The sequence below is a fragment of the Euwallacea similis genome, chromosome 4, assembly GCF_039881205.1.
Source record: "Euwallacea similis isolate ESF13 chromosome 4, ESF131.1, whole genome shotgun sequence".
Taxonomy (NCBI): domain Eukaryota; kingdom Metazoa; phylum Arthropoda; class Insecta; order Coleoptera; family Curculionidae; genus Euwallacea; species Euwallacea similis.
The window spans coordinates 5,685,541-5,698,190 of record NC_089612.1 but is presented as its reverse complement, the minus strand read 5'-3'; the positions used below and the strand labels follow the sequence as shown (position 1 = coordinate 5,698,190).

Below are 12,650 nucleotides of genomic sequence, written 5' to 3'. Positions count from 1 at the left end.
GAGTAGATTTGAGAGTTAGTGGGTTGGAAGTTGCAGCAAAAGTAATTGTTTTTATGGGTTATAGAACTCTGTTGGCCCCTCGAAAATATCACGTGGAACGTGTGAGAGCTAGAGGGTTGGAGTTAAAAAAAATGCGGAAATTAAGTGCCTTTTTCCGAAAATTCGTCTTGCATAAAACGCTCAACTCTGTTCGAAATGGCGAATGATAAAATGTTTGTAACTTTTTTAGGCGAATGCCTATAGCTGAACGACAACAATCTATTAGTATTAGTATGCAAAGTGTTCCAAATTAGACGAAAACCCTATTATTTGGTACCTCTGTAGTGTTGAGACATACTCGTAAGGAAAATTAACCACCTGAAGTTTAGAGAACGTATAAATTTCTGTGTAGAAAGCTTGCGATCGGTGCACGAACTGTGAAAAATCGCAGCCGCGTAAAATCATTCTGAGGGCCGCAAGCCACTGTTCTTTCTAGGCACTATTTTATCCTTAAATCCCGTGTTAAAACTCATTTAAATACTCCTCGTTAGTGCAACTGTAGGAGTTTCCAGTTTAACTGAATTCTTCAAATTCGGTCGGTTCTAGAAAATTTGAAATAACACCTCTCCTAACTTGCACTAATTCCTTAGCTAATACTAACTCTCAACTAATACCCACTGTATCAACCCTTCACCGAAATAACTACGACTCACCCCTTGACCGCGATGCTTTTGTAGTCTTCACCATAAGTGTCCATTTTACACGTGAGCGCATGATTCAAGAGGTTAAGAATGTTTTTATGAAGATCATAATATACGCATAAACACAGCGGGGTATAGCCCAAAATGAAGGAGAACAACACGCTAGAATTTGCAATTAGCCCCGAGAAACTAATGTTGAGGTTCGTTCGGACCCTCTTGGGAGACATTTCATAAAAGTATCGCATAAAATTCATATTTTCTAGGTTGAGAAAAAACCTTGAATCGTAAAGAAATTTTTCTCATCTACCTAGATTTTTTCTATTACCCTCAGCTTTTTCTGGGCACAAAATTCATATATGAAATCACTTGTTAACAGCAGGACATTGCCATGTATTGTCACACATAACGCCTTTCTGGCTTATTCAATATTCCATCCTAGAGCTGAAATATGTAATACGTAAAGCCATATCGAAATAGGTCATGTGAAAATTCCTTCGGGTTACTTTATTTGGTATTTTCCGATATTTGTTGCCCTTAAAGCTCAGACTGAAAAGACATTCATGTCGCAGAACTAACATGATGAAACCCGAGCTAACCTCATTAAATTGACTTTCTGAGATATGAATGGAAAAATGACAAGGAGAAAAATTTAATGTTCCTTATCAAGATTGTATTCAGCGTGTCCAGTCCAAGACTAGATCCAGGATGAAAATGTCCAGAAGAGTTCAGGAAAAATATTTGTTACTATTTGAGGACAATCAGATACGCTAGAGCATTCTAGTTGTAACATACTTTACATCATCTTTCCCTAATAGAAATAATAGAAAAATGATTTACTGCATCAAATAAAAAAGTTTGCAAGAGGCTTCACCCAGCCATTGTAAGATGTTTGTTCAAATGCAGGAGAATTTTTTTCTAAAACTGGCAAATGTTTTTAATACTTTTCCCTCGGGTTTCATCGCAGACTACAAACAACGAAGCAAAGAATCACCGCAAATTACCTTTGAAAGTGAAAAGAGCAAGATCGAGGAGAGTGAACTGTGCAAGTTATGCCGAATCCTGCCAACCAGGGGGCTTAGTGAAAGTGAAATTTGAAATTGAATTACCAGTGTAAAATTAAGTTTAACCTATGGATTTTTACGGGGATTTTTAACTCAAAAATTTCATGTTGCTTTTACATATAACCGAATATAACTCATTTTCATTTCCAATTACTTAGTTCAACATTTACTTGCTCGTGTAAGTATCATGCTGCTTTTATGTACCACCGGAGGTAATTTATTTTTAAACCCTAATACCTTCACTGGATTTAAGGGATGACCAATTTCTTCTGTTGATTAAAAAGTTTATATTATGACTGAGTTTTATGGGTTTAAATAAACATACGTACTTCCTGCGGCACAAGAATGCACATTGTGCTACTAGAAAAGGAACCTTTAGGTAGTGCAGCAGTAAAAGTTTCAGCCTGTCCCCTATACAAATAAGAATTTCTGCTAGTTGAATTAGGTTTTTATTTACGGCACTGAAGAAAATTTCTCGGTGTACGGCCCTGGATCGATTTTTTGTTGAGTATTAAAAAAATAGTCGATGATAGTCATAGAAAAACGAAAGGTAATACTGTCAACGTTAAAAATCGATCGGAAATTCTAAAAGATCCGATTCATTCAATCAGTTCCATTCATGGGGTCCTGAATCACTTGTGTTTTAGCCACATTTCGCCTATCATTCATAAGCGGAACACAAATTTTCAGTCTATTTTACTCTAGTTTTCTCAACTGAATTTGATGTGCCATTATGCCCGCTAAAATTGAAAAAATTACCAAATTTTTGGCTTTATTATCAATTCGCTGTCTTTTAAGTCCCCATTACAGTACACATATGTAATTCAATAAGATCACTTTTTTGTCAATACATTTTCTTTGGCACTTCATCGCTAAATCTCTGCGTAATGTATTTTTGGTGACGCATTTTTTATCTTAAGTTTGTAAAACTTTCGCTTTTTGAACCAAGAGAAAATAATAATTTCTTAACAAGTGCGAAAAATGTAAGTTTCTCGCAAGCGGTTGCCGTTAATTACTGCAGCAGTCGAGTGCAGGAAAGACACTTTCCGCATGAATTATTAATGTTTTTTCCATCACCGCAAATAAGTAGGATCAGTTTCTTTATTTTTCAAATAATTATAGAAATTCTAAACTGGATTAAAAAAACTGCTTTTTTTCCACATCACTTTTGGTTCCAAATTGCTAATTTGCTGTAACAGTGGCGTAATTCAAAAAATGCGATTTTTCTCATAACAGTGAAAGGCTATTTCTGTTATCTTAACATTGCAGCAAATGTCCGATATGAAACGAGGCTCCTATAGCTCAAAGTAACTATGCTAAAGAAAGTAGCCATTGAAATATTTAGAGAAAATATTGAAGTGTCTTCCAGAGGTCCAACGGTAGCCCCAATTTTTTTATTGTCTGGAACAAGTTTTTTAGATTTCTATCGGGTACATATCGTCTCTCCAATTCTTTTTGGATTGGAAAAATAGTCATCGTGAAAACGACCACTTCTACGCTTAGGGATTGATAGGCTAAGTCTAAAGTACTTAGAAAAAAACCTATTGAGTAAGATTCACCTACATACCTGGAAATCGCTGACAATTTCGGACAATTTCCCACGTACATATTTCTCATGATTTTTAATTGCTGCTCCGGCCACGAATGGTAAAACTGGTCGAATTCACTGCTTAGGCCGATCTTGAAGAATTAAAATCAAGTTATGCTGACGACAGATATTTGTTGAAAGGAGAACGCCCCAGGTCCCCAGCAGACGTCACAAAGACACTTTCGGGTTATACAGCATTGAAAATTGCCACGTCACAGGGAGCCTCTTGTCAAAATTAGCAATCTCATATTCAGCGATTTTACCATAATATTGAACTTCGTAATGATTTAAAGCGAAGTATTGAGGTATCTCGAGACTAAAAATTAATGTGAGTAATTATTTTTATTCAGTAATTATCGTTAAAGTGTTGCATTTGAAGTTATTGGAAAATTGTGATGTCACGTTGAGCCAAAAAATCGTGTGTTGTAAGGCTGCCACTGTTAATCCAGCCATAAAATCAGGGGCATATCCACATAACCTCAGGGTTGATTCTGCTTGAAACCAATTCTAATCACTTTCTCTGATGACACGGGAAGATAGCTGCAAATCCGACTCTGTAAAGATTAATGCTCACTTCCCTTCGTCGGCAACAACAGCCATAGGATTTCGAATTCCAGCCACGTTGCGTATATGTAGAATTTTAGCTGGAAAGATTAATGGATTTTTGTCCCAAAGGCAAAACATTTTTTTGCAGATGTAAATGGATGGGGGTTCGCCTTTTTATGTCCCAAGTTTTATTTAGATTTATCGAAAAGCGGCATAAAAAGGCATGGAAAGAAGTGCAAAGGCCATACACCGTGGATACATTGATAGGCGGGGCTTTTTTTGTGGCAGCGATTCCAGATTTATCGACGGATTCCATTAGGCACGAACGGGCGAAATTTAGTTGTGTAAAATTCGGATAGGCGTTTGACGAAATAATGAAATTACGGTGACAAACTAGGACAAGTTCCAATTATTTTGGCCATAAATTTTTCTCGATTATTCACTGGCCGGGCAATAAATAGTGGACAATGTGATGTTACTAGCTGTAGATTAATATTCAAATGGGTTGTAAATAATGCTGAAACACACGAATAAAGCCAAGGGAGGCCATTAGCTCCCGAGAAAAGGGGCAATTTGCGATTCAAAAAAAGCGCGACTCGCTCCGGCAACGCTGCAACATCTAAGAGTTAACACATGTTTTACTGGTTGCCTAGCCGTCCTCACTAAAGGGCAGTTACCCTCTGTTCTTCCTCGCTCAAGCAACTTTTTAACGAGAAATTCCATGTTTCTGAGCAATAAATCTTGAAGAGAAACAGGTAAGGATGCTTACTAAAGCAAGCCGTTAACGAACTTTAATTCCTGACAAAGTTTCAGTTTGCCATGTGAGTCAGCAATTTACACTTGTCATAATCAATTTTAAGCTTCACTCCCTTAACGAGTTTATGATGTAAGCTTATCACTTTAGGCTGTAACGTGTCTAAACTGCGTTAATGAATTAAGCACCCTTTTGCTAATTAAAATTGGGACTCTTGAAAAGGGAATTTTAGTTTGGTTGTATTCGATACGTTCAGCGAGCAAGATAGGGCGAATTAAAACTAACATTGTAAATCCGTGTAAAGCTCCGAAGTAATCCGATTATGAGAGTAATTCGACAAAGCCATTTTATCTCCATCAAACAAACGGCTCGTATTTCCTAAAATATTATTACCGGCACGAACTTCTGGCGAAACACATTATCATTAGCTTCGAAACTACCCTGACGCTAGTTTATGATGTTAATGGAAACGTGTGGTTAAAGTATGGATTTATTTCCAGATTTATGAGGAAACTGTTGCACAACTCAAGCTCCTCTCCTCTTTTTTCAATGAACAATAAATAAACCCACGTTGCTCCCATCATGAAAATTCAAAAAACTGCGCAAACTTTTATCGAAATTGGCCATTACACGATATTATCACGTTTTACAATTTTACAAAACGACACTACGATGGCGAATGTTGTTTGCCCTTTGTCCGCGCTTCTAGTTTTGAAAATAGCGGCGCAATATTCATTTGCCTGCCTCGAAAATCCCTCCAATTGGCAAAAATGTATCTGTCAATTACATTCAAATGTACGTTATTGGAAATGGCTTTTGCCGGAGTAATAACGCTGTTTTAACTGATAAATATTCTCGTCAATTGGGTCGCAGATTTAAATCCAGCTGAACCAGCTCGGAATCCTCCCCGTTACCCCCAAAAGGGTTGGGAAAGGGAATTCTTTAGATCTTATTGGAAAGTTCTTATTGTCTCCTCGTTTCAGCTGATTTGGACGTAGCCTGCGGCTTGGTGACAAGAATTGATTGAATCCGATGAAAGTTGATTGGAAACAGCCGGTTTCCTCTGATAGCCAGGGGCTAGAAACCTGTACTTTAGGTGCTCGAAGAAAAACGTTTTCTGTTTTTAAGTAAGTGGCATGCCTGAGATCTCTGAACGAATTCATAAAATAGGGAATTAGGTTTTACCCGCAATTTTGGCAGTGTATCAATCCCAAGTGCGGCCCTGCTTTTTTACAAATTTTAACTGTTTGCGACGGACCTTCAAGCATTCAAACCGCGCTAAACTCAGTGGCGTAACTTGACTCTCGTTACCGCTGGGACTGTCCTAAAAGAGGACCTTGGAGTACATGTTTTTCTTGAGTAAATTTAAATCCTGTTCAGCACGACTATTGATCATCGATTTCGAAGCTGGCAGTAAAATTTGAAAGCTGCAAGCCACGTTAGTAATAGCAAATAGCGTCACTTGATTTGCAGAGCCTTTGCGAATCTTCGCAAAAAAAAGGAACTCATTTGAATTCTTACATAGTTTTCGGTGAATAGAAGATTTATTTTCTGCGAGAAATAGTTTAAGTTTGGAATTTGAGCTTTTGCGCTGAAGTAGGTACGAATGTGAAGTAAGTAATGAAATTACGAGATGGAAATTTGCAAACAAATCTACTTTGCAGTCAAAGAATGAGCTTAAGTATACATAGGGTCAGAGTACAGCAGATAACTGGAGAAATTAAGGGAAAAAATTAGTTCTGAAATGTGAATGAACTCAACATGTGGAATAAATGAATTAAAAAAAGCTTAACCATTTTTGGACAGTCTGTCTGTATCTGATTTATGTTCTGGCCATTTAGGCCTAAATTTGTTTTACGTACAGCCAGGGGAATCACCGCAAAACATATTTCACGTCAAATAAAATGTAAATGGTGAAATTAAAAAATGGGTTTTTTATTAGAAAAACTAGACTTGAAGTTAATATCTAATTTTTAGTACACATTATGTTTTCTCTATAAAAGAAGCTCATTTAAAATTAAAAGGGCACTTGTCTGAACATTTTGTCTAAAAATCACTCCCTGAATTATAAATGAATTTGCCCCATTTCAAACACTGTAGTTGTCCTTGTCTCTTCTATTTCCTTTCAAACTATTCAGCACGACCCTTATGAATATCTCAATCTGACTCATATTTTCAAGGCTTTTCAAACCACACTAAACTCTGGCAAATTTTCCAAAAGGATTGCATTAAATTACATTGTTTGTTGACTAGCCAATTCACGTTCCATTCAGTACAACTCTATTTTAACCATAATTTTCAAATTTCAATTGAATTTTCAATGCTACAAATCATGTGTGCTCAAGTCAGTGGCGTAACTTGATCCTCACAGCTGGAGGCCGATTTTTGAGAAGCGATTCCGCATTTGAACGACGTAAAAATGACATCATGTCATGTATTGTTATTAAAAATTCTTACAAATGAGTAATTTTTACATTTTGTTCAAAGACGGAGGTGTTCGAATCGCTTTTCAAGAATTTAGGGCCTGAGGAGGTTTTCCAGGCGTTGGATCCCAACATTATTGTTCTCGTGTTCATTTCACACCTTTTTAAAACGTTCATTTTTAAGTAGATTACTTCCAGTGCAACCCTGTTTTTATATTATGGTAGGCAAAGTCGAAATTTCAGACTAAACGACGGGAAATTAAATAACGCGAAAAGGTACTGTTGCCTAAAATCAATTTGTGATTGTTGCAAATTCGATTCGCTTCGAGTTAAACCGAAAGTGCTTAAAAAACTAAAAATTATGCAACAAAAAGGTTTTTTTATCTGATTTAAGAAAAAGTTATGGGGGGTAAATTATAGATGTATGTTCAGGGTGGTTTAATTGCCTACCTAAAAAGAACTATAAGAAAAGTTTGAGGTCAATTTTCATATAGAAAAAACTCTATTTATAATCGAATAAGAGCAACTAGAAATGTTTTTAAATTTAAATTTTGAAATGATTTTTGAAAAATTTATTTTACATAATTTTGATTTTGAAACGCCGTCTTACTTTACTGTTAAATTTAGCAACTTTTGCCTTACATATCTAACCGATCCTTTAACTCTAAATTTAGCGGATAACCTTGGAATTATGGTAGTGAAACCACTTTGTACAGGTTATAGACTCTAAGAATCCCTGCAGTTTTGAGAAACCGACTCAAAAACCTAATTTCAATGAACTCCGAAAAATTCTTGACTTGAAAGTGAATTTCGACAGCTTAAGATGACCTAAGAAGGGACAAAGGAAAGCTTTAAAAATTGATAAAACCCCTGTACCCAACTTTGTTTAATTCCTGGCACATCTGAGGAACGAAAGAAGAGAGCTTCAACACAAAATTCAAAACTTGTTGGCGCATTTGGGCAGTTCAAAAGCAGACCGAGAGGGGTCAAAGCACATACAAGAAAAGCCCTGTTTTAAATTTATATTTTGAATATTCCCGGAGTTTTCGAGGGCCAGGGCCGGGCTCTCTTAAATCGGAAAAATTAGTGGGATTGAAGCGAAGAGAAACAAACAGTTCTAAGCATCGAGATGGGGCTCATTGAAAATGAAAGGAAAATTTGGGAACATAATGTCTTTATAGCCATTAAAACGTCGTATTCGTAAGTAAACTCTCGTGCCAAGAAGTTATAACAATTATTTATTACTTCTGGAACTGAGAAATATTTACCACTAACTCAAATCGTTCCCATGAATATTCATCAGCCAGAAACTTTATACTTCCAACTGGGGAGAAACAAATTACGAGAGTTTTTGTGCGTGGGGGATAAGTTAAGGCCAGGTGTCACATCACGATCGGTTTAAGTATAACTTCCGAGTTTGCCGACTCTAAAAAAGGGTCAAATCAACGTGGGTGATTACGTTTTGATTCCCGCGTTTTCCTGGGATTTAAACCGTCAGGATTAAAGTTTAAGCAAAGAGAAAACAGTAATGGTAAAAAATATGAGTGGGTATTTATCTGAGCAGCCATACTAATTGGACGTCATTCATTCGAGCGTTGCTAGGTCGTTGGAATCGCTTGCTCGACTTTAAGTGCCCAATTAAAATTTCCTCTTCAGATTCGCGTCTAATTAAATCAGAAGCAAAAACTATCGAGCGTTGACAGGGTTTTATTTCAGAAATTAATTGCCTCGTTACAGGTCCCCTGCTACAACCAATCCGAATCATTGTCTTGAGTAGCTGACGACTACGTCTCTGACTACGAATCAAACGCTCTTCTCCGGCATTGTTAAGTCTAACATTATTAGCAACCCTGTACTACGAAGTTTCCCAGACAGTTTCCAATAAACTCATTAAACTGACACGACGACGTGTCTAATTTAGTCTTTGTATGCTCAACCGAACGAGTGTACTTTTGATATGTAAACTCCCTTCAACCCTAAGAGCATTAGTTTCTAAAGTAAAGCTCAGCGCAACCTCGTGTATTTCTAATTAAAACGGCGTTTCAATGTTACCTCACGAGGCGGCTCGAAAAGGGTGTTTCGTGTCAAGGCGATGAAGGAAAAGTTTTGTAATTTCCTCCCCCATTCAATTAGTCGAAATCGTCGATAATAGTAACCAACCTCGTTATCCAACTTATTCGGTCCATTAGTATGCGCATAATGTATCGTATTATATCAAAATTTGATATGGGAATATTGCTTCTCGGTTCACAGGTTAGCTGCATCAATACTAAATTTAGCGAAACATAACGGGCCCTTCTCATGCGATAAAGCGAACGCCATTAGTCATGCAAATTAGATTTGACTTTGCACTTACGATTGGGAAATGGTTATAATCGTATTTGAGCAGCGATGTTTCCTGGTTTGGATTCTGGATTTTCTCACATTTCACACCTTTAAATGCAGCCTCTGTTTCAGCCAGGAACGGGACAATTCAGCTAAATGCTCATTATCTTGCGTGGTAATTGCGTGTGGTGCGTGTACTTAAATTTGTACCAAACGTAATTATAAAATCGGACAGTGCAGTCTAAAACTAGTGTACTTTTGATAACTAAGTTGAGCTACCTGAAAAATTAAATAAAATCTCAACATGGAGGAGTATTAGACAGGGTGTTCGGCGCAGGAACCGTCAGAATTTGTTTGTGGATTGGTGGGGTCATTTGCAAAGTTTTTGGCTCCAGTGACCTAGATCCTAAAAGTTAAAATTACAATTAAATAAATTTTTTAAGGTTTTTCTTCAAATTACCCAAAATCGCCCATTCGAACGCTTAAAATTATTTTATTTGTAGTTGTATTCGCGTAGAATTTTGTTCACCTTATTCTATAATGAATTCTTGTTTAAAATAAATAATTATTTGACGCAACTGTCCCCGAGAATGTTACCAACAACCTTTATTTACTACTTTTAAGTTACCTTAGGAATTTGGAGCGTTGTAACTAAAACTCTTGGAGATCATTGCATCAAACAATAATTCACTTTAAACAAGAATTTATTACAAAATACAGTAAAAAAAATCTACGCTTATACAACCACAAACAAAATAGTTTTTTAAGAGTTTGGATTATGAGCAATTTGAAGAAAAAGCTTTAAAAATTAATTTCTCAGTAACTATAATGTTTAGGACCCAGGTCATTGAAGCCAAAAACCTTGCAAATGACAAATGTACAAAAAAAATTTGACGGTTAATGCGCCAAACGCCCTGTAACTACTAAAAGCAGCTTCGGCGGAGACGGATTTTTTTACTTTGCGCAGAAACGCTTTTTTAGAATCAAGTTGCGCCAGTGACTTCATCAAAGTGGGAAGGTGTAAAGTTCATTTCAAATTTCAAAACGAATCCAAAAAGTTTGTTTTTACTTAAGCAACATGAATTGATTGACTGAAGCACAGGTCAGAACACTGAAATTAAAATCCCCATTTTCATCTCCACATTTTAAACTTTCGTTGCATTTTTGAGGAACGAGATGAACGATTAAATTTCGTTGAATCTTTAAACTCAAAAAATTATGTATAAAATTGGGAACTTAAAAGTAAGTTTGCGACATTTAGCGATGATCTGCGAAGAGGGAAACGGGTCGACAAACTTGGATAAAAATCCAGATTTTTAGCTCCGTGTTTTAAAAACTCCCAGTATTTATGAGGAACGAGAAATTTTTCACTCTTGGTGCCTTATCTGGAGCTGCAAGGTTATTTTTAATGTAGGCCTATAAAAAGCGACTTTTCGCTCATTATGAAGTTCAAGCCGTGTACTGAATTGTTTTAGGTTTTCAACTGTGTAGAGCCCTATTTGAGTTTTAAATGCAAATCTCGCTGCTGGCAACATGCAGATGTTGCCAGCCAGTTGCATAGGAATTTTTCTCTTAATCCATTTAATTTGTTTAGCCTCACACATAATGACTTCCACTTCCTCGCTTCTTTGAGCTTTAGGCTCAACTTCGTCGTCAAGCTCCGACAGGCGAATGTCTTCAAGCGCTCCCCTAATCAGAACTAATATCAGTTTTTGTTACTATATCTTGCTCTAGAAGCACTATTTTGGAGCTAATTTTTTAAAGTGCCCCACTGGCCCTTTTGCACCATTCAAAAATAATTAAAAAATGTAATTTTTAAATCCAAGTAAATCGAAGTGGCTTCGGCGAGAATTTACCAGTGTCTCTGGCCCGCTCATCGCCTAAACTTACCTCAACGTTCTTTCATCGAATCTTCCTTTTAACACGTACATAAGACGCACTGAAAAATCTCGAACTGCATCCAGGTGAGAATCCAGAAAATCGATCAGACCTCCCTAGGGAATTTGCATTTCAATTTATCGGGGTATGCTGCCGCCGGTCCGTTTACGGCAACGCCACTATTCCGATTGTGGAGTAAAGCCTAATTTACATGAAAAGCATAATGGATTTCTAAATAGTTCCCATCGAAAGTGTAAATGAGTTTTTCGGATTATCGTTTTGGTTGTTATCGTATTGATATCAATTTTGTTTGTTCGATCCGAGGCTTAAAACTCGAACTGATTCACCCTCCTCTTTCGGGTTTTTATCATGAGTAATTTCGCGCTTTCATTGAATGCGAATTAAATCCTCGAAACTGTAAACCAAAAAATAATAAATAAATAAATAAAAGCCACCAGAGAGCACTTCAAATAAACCCCCGAAACTCGACTCTTTTCATGCTACATCTAATATGGGGCGCGTAGCAAATAAGGGTATTTGAATTTTATGCTCAGAATGTTTTTCCCTTTATATCAAGAACAATGTCGCGGAACATGGCGAATGGGGTCTCTTTTGTGTGCAAATTTCGTTAAAATATATTTTCGAGTTTAACATTTCCGACATTGCGGTTCGGGCCACGTCACTTTTTAGGTTTATGCGGTCGTTTGGAAGGAACTTCCCCTTTGTATTATTTAACGCAGCAATAAGATGTTATTACCTGTCTTATTGTCTCAATAATGCCGCAATTATTTCACACATTTTCGAGAGAAGAAGAGATTTATTGCACAGACCCCTCCATGCAAACCGGATTCCTATGAAAATCCCAATTACGATTCATTTCGAATCCCTTGCCGACAAAACCATGATTAGTTTCCGTGATGCAAATATAGTTTGACTTCGCAATCAGGCTCGTTCAATTGTAATCAGAACTTTGCATTCAACGTAACGTTTTCGCAAATATCACGTTCCTCAAATTCAAAATTTGAAAATTCCCAAATGTTTACCTTTTCCAAATCATATTCCGGCGGTTCAAATAAACCCCGACGTGCATGTAACACAAGCGTAAATGAAGAAAATAAATGACTCATTAAAATACGAGGAAACCCTTCAGAAGTCATTATTTCAGCTCTCATCCCTCCACTTACAAGGCTTTATGAAGTCACAGTTGTAGAAATTTTAATTGCCCCATGACTTTCCGCTTTTGGCATGAATCCAACTCTCCGAGTGACCTCTAGAATTCGCAAACAAGGGGAAAAATGCAAAACATCCAAATTGAGTTTTGCTCATCTACTATGCGTTACGTACGGAGGGCAAAATTAAGGGCGCGCGTATATGCAAAGTTAATCAAATTGTCGC

General features: G+C 36.9%; 1 protein-coding gene across 2 annotated transcripts in view; it reads left to right on the top strand.

The window, feature by feature from the left end:
* The window catches only part of LOC136408524 (protein O-mannosyl-transferase Tmtc3-like), a 32,232-nt gene that overhangs the window by 632 nt on the left and 18,950 nt on the right, over positions 1-12,650 (top strand). The gene's annotated exons all lie outside the window — the stretch shown is intronic.